Here is a 4682-nt window from a genome sequence, read left to right as displayed (position 1 = left end):
GGGGTGCCGTCCATGGGGGCCATTCATGGGTGCCGTCCATGGGCGCCATCCATGGGTGCCATTCATGGGTGCCCATCCATGGGTACCATCCATGGGTGCCATCCATGGGTGCCATCCATGGGTGCCATCCATGGGTGCCCATCCATGGGTACCATCCATGGGTGCCATTCATGGGTGCCATCCATGGGTGCCATCCACGGGTGCCATCCATGGGTGCCATTTATGGGTGCCCTGCCATGCCCTCGGGCCGCAGTCACGGAGGTGAAGCAGGGAGCGAATGAAGAGGCACAGGACGAGGTTGGACCCCAGGCACTCTCTGCCCCCCACGCTGGCTCCGAACAATGCTCCCCTTTGCTGCCAGCCAAAAAAAACCCCCACAAAACCAACGCAGAGAGCAGGCAGGCTGCTGGTGGAAAGTCAGCGAAGCAATTCCGTTAATGACTGTGAATGGGGCTAGAAACAACCCGGGATGAACGCGAGTGAGGGGCCAAATGAAGCGAGCGATTCATCGCCCGGCTCCCGCACGCAGGAATATTTCCAGTAAGCAAAGGGCCTTGTTTTCGGGATGGTCTCATCCCCCATCTGTGCTTGGTGGGACTCCCTTTCCACTCTGCTGAGTCCGGTGTCTCATCAAAATGCCTTCATAAATGGAGCGAACGAGGGCTGTGTACGGCAGGGAAACAGTCACTTAACACGATCCCGGTGCTTTTAGGGCCGGAGTTAATCAAGCATTCAGCGTTTTGTCATCCGGGCTTTTCTTTCCTGGGAAAATCCTATTAGGATAAAATCACTTAATTGGGCACTTCAAAGAGCTGATGGGAAAACAGCCTTCGCGGGGCCGTGAACGCCGCTCAGCCGAACACTGGGCTCATTTAGGCTTTTGCTGGAGCGGCAGCGTTTCGTGAAGGGGCCTTCGCGTTTCCCACTTTAAAGAAAAAAGCTTGTTAGTGGAGATAATTAAAAAAAAACACACCAAAAAAATCCGGGTTGGGGGGGGTGAATCTTGCTGAATTTTTGGCTGCCTGAATACGCCGGGCTTTGTTTCGGGGCTCTTGCACCTACAGCGGGTGCCTGCCTCAGTTTCCCTGCGCCGAGCGGTTTCACGCCTGCATGGGGCATCCTTGGTGCTCCGGGAGGGACAGAGCCACCCCCGTGTCCCTGAGAGGTGGGGACAGCCCCGGCTCTGGCCTGGGGGGTGCGGGGTGGGTGTCTGAGCCCCAAGCCCCGTGTGCTTGTCCCCGTGCTGGGGTGGAGGCCTCTGCTGAGTTCCCCCATCCACAGGTTGATTCCCTGGGCAGAAATTCAAGGGGTTTTCAGTTATTTTATCGAAAAATAACAGCGTGCCCTGCTCCATCATTGCCAGCTCCATCCCCAAAGTCCTGGGCGATGCTCATCTGCCCGACCCTTCGCTGTTTCTTGCCCCTGCACTGGTCGATCTGACAGGAACGTTACATTTCTCCCCCAAAAAACCCACTTCTTTCACACCTTTGACCACCAAATCTTCAGAGCATCCTCGCTGCTGGGGCAGCCTGGGATCCACGTGGGTCGCTTCGGTCGGCGCTGGAAGGCTCCTGTCTGGGAAAACATTGCCAGGTCGACACGTGTTTCTATGCATTAATGACACGTCGTGTTCAGCCTTTATGAAATCCCTACGTGCGGGTCACCTCAGCGTGTGATTCCCACCGAAGGCGCTGAGATCTGGTGCCAGGTCTTGTTCCCTTTTGGGGTTACCTCGTGTGGTGCCACATTTCCCCCTTCTCCATCTCACCCCAGGCCGGGCCACCCAAACCCTGATTTTTTCACCCAACCCAACCCAACCCATCCCATTCCCCCACTCTGTACCAAAGCCCTCACCCCCATCCCCTCCCTTTTGGGGGTGCTTCTCCCCATATCCCCGATGAGGACGAAGCTCGGTGTCAGCCGATGTGTCCGGGCACGTTTCCCTGACGAAAACCCGGCCGTTCCAGTGCTGAGGATGGGCTGAGTCACACCCCAGCTCTGCCCACCATCAATAACGTGTTCCCATCCCCGTCCACAGCGGCTTCCCCTCCCTTGGTGTCTGCAGGACCCCCCAGGGACACCCCGAGGGGCCGACCCTGCTCAGTGTTTTGGTGGGAAGAAGGTTGCTGTGAAGGTTGTGAAATACGCAGATATTGAATGTGCTCCTTTTGCTCCCGGGCGCTAGGATGGGGTTTTTAAGCAAATTCCAAGGTCGGATTTTCCCCGGGTGAAGTTGGGGACGAGGTGACGGCTCCGGCGCAGGGGCTGTAAATGGGGAGCAGGGGCTGTAAATGGGGAGCAGGGGCTAATAGGGAGCAGGGGCTATAAATGGGGAGCAGGGGCTATAAATGGGGCACAGGGGCTATAAATGGGGAGCAGGGGCTATAAATGGGGCGCAGAGGCTATAAATGGGGAGCAGGAAACGCAGCTGCCGGTCCCCAGCCCCTGCCCTGCTCCCGCTGCGTGGAGCTGAGTCACCTTGGGACTGATTTTCTTTCTGAAGTTCCTGTCCCGCCTCCTGCATTCATCACCGTTTCTTTCCCCTATTTTCCCTCTGACGGTGGCGCTGCCGCTGCCCACGGACTCTGCGACCCAAACCCCGGCGCCGCTCCTCTCCCCACTTCCCATTTCCAGGAACCCGCTGTGCCCAGGGCTCCTCGGATGCCGGAGCTCCCAGACACTGGGATGTGAGGAAAGGGACCCCCTCGCACCCAAAAGAAATCACAGAGAGAATTGCAGGGTTACTTTCCTAAGGGAAAAAATCGATATTTGATTTATTTCCCGGCTACTTTTGCGCTGGGACGTATCCCCCGTGTAGCTGGGGGTGTCCACGTCACGGAGGTGGGAGTCATCTCGCTTCACTTCGGGTTTTTAATCCTTTTTTAGCCTCTTGCATCACGCCGCAGTCGCCGCGGTTGCACAAGCGCGGCCGCTCCTTCCCCGGCCCCTTCGGGCGCTCGTTTTAAAAAGAGCCGCGTTTGGACGCTCCCGGTGCCTTTTTGCCTAATCGGGGGGGCTTTTTTGGGGAAAAGAAAAGCTGGTTTAAGCAGTGAGCATCCTCTTGGGCAACACTGCTGCACCTGAGAGCCCCGGCTGCGCTGATGGGGGAGGATGAGGGTGCCCACGGTGTCGGGGTCCCCTCCGGTGTCGATCACATCCCCCTCGCATTCAGAAGGAGCAAACCCCCAAACTGCGGGGGAATGATCCCCTGTGACACAGCGATGCGTGCACAGCACATCCCGAAACGCTGCTCGTTGCAAAAAAACCATTTCCAGGTGGAAACATCAGCGGCTTCCCTGTGAGGAGGGGCTGGTGCTGCTCGCCCCCTCCCTGGGTGTTAGGGATGGGAAGATGGGCTGAATTCGGGAGCACCCCCGTGTGCCAGGATGGGGTTTCTGGCTGGGTAGTATTAATTGAGGACAGGCAGCCTCCAGCCGAACATGCCCCAACTCATTCCCCAGCTGCTCGGACAAGTGGGAAGTCACTGGTTTGGCTGGGAAATGCATGGGGGTTTGGGGTCCTGCTGAGCCCCCCAGCGCCCCCAGACTCCCAGGGCCTTGGGGGAGCCAGGGACCACTTTGACTCGGTTGTTGTCACTCACAAGTGTGGTGTCACCTTGTGCCCCCCGGGAATCCACCACGTTTGTGTCCTCACTGTCCACGCCGTGGTGGCCGAGGTGCCTGGGCAGTTTACGCCGCGCTGGGAGGGGGTCACAGGATGCGCCCCCCCCTTGCCCCGGCTCAGGGCATCAGCTCCGGCCCCACTGACCCCGCTCCTGTCCCAGCGCAGGGGTGGGTGCCCCTGGCCCTGCAGTTTGACCCCGGTGGGAGCTGTTTTGGGTCAGAACTTCCCTGCTGGTGGCCTTGGATGCATTTTACAGAGAAGCCCCGGATTCCTCCAGATCCCCCCACCGGATCCTGCAGAACATGCACGGACTTGTTCCTCCTCCTCATCCTCCTCGTCTCTTACAGAACTCAGCCCGGCAGATCCATCCCAAAACGCTTTTCTGGGGCACAGCAGGTGCTGAGGGGGGGTCACCAGCAGAGCAGAGCCAGGCCCTGGGGGGCAAATCCATGGGGAGAGGCCGGGGGCAGCCTGGGGACCAGGGGGACATCATCCTGGTGTGGCTCTGAGGTGACACCCAGGGACTGAGTGGCCCCCTCATCCATTACCCCCTTCCACAGCGACCCAGTGGGCAGGGAGGTCTGGGGGAGATGGGGACCCCCCAGCCAGATAAAGTGCTGAGATCCCGGCATCTCCTGATGGGAAGGGGGCACCCCTGTGTTCCCTGATCTGGGGGTCCTGCAGCCTCTAGGAATTGGGGTCTCTGTACCCCGATGGGGGTTCCCTGTGTCCTCTAATGTGGGGGGAGTCCTCTGTCCTTCTGTATCCTCGGTGTCGGGGTCCCCTCCAGCCCCTAAGAAGGGGAGCCCTGTATCCCCTAAAGGGAGGGGTCTCTGTGTCTCCTGGTGGAGGGGGTCCTTGTGTACCCTAACAGTGGGGTCCCTGCACCCTCTAGGACTGGGGTCCCTATACCCCCTGATGGGGAGGTCCCTGAATCCCCTGCTGGGAGGGATCCCTGTACCCCTAGGAAGGGAGTTCCTGTATCCTCTAATGGCAGGGGGGTCCTCTTCGGACTCTGATGGGGGGTCCCTCTATTCCTTACTAGGGGGGGTGTCCCT

This window comes from Mesitornis unicolor, unplaced genomic scaffold (genome assembly GCF_000695765.1).
Source record: "Mesitornis unicolor isolate BGI_N332 unplaced genomic scaffold, ASM69576v1 scaffold1091, whole genome shotgun sequence".
NCBI lineage: Eukaryota > Metazoa > Chordata > Aves > Mesitornithiformes > Mesitornithidae > Mesitornis > Mesitornis unicolor.
The sequence above is the reverse complement of the archived record's forward strand: the minus strand, read 5'-3'. Positions refer to the sequence as shown.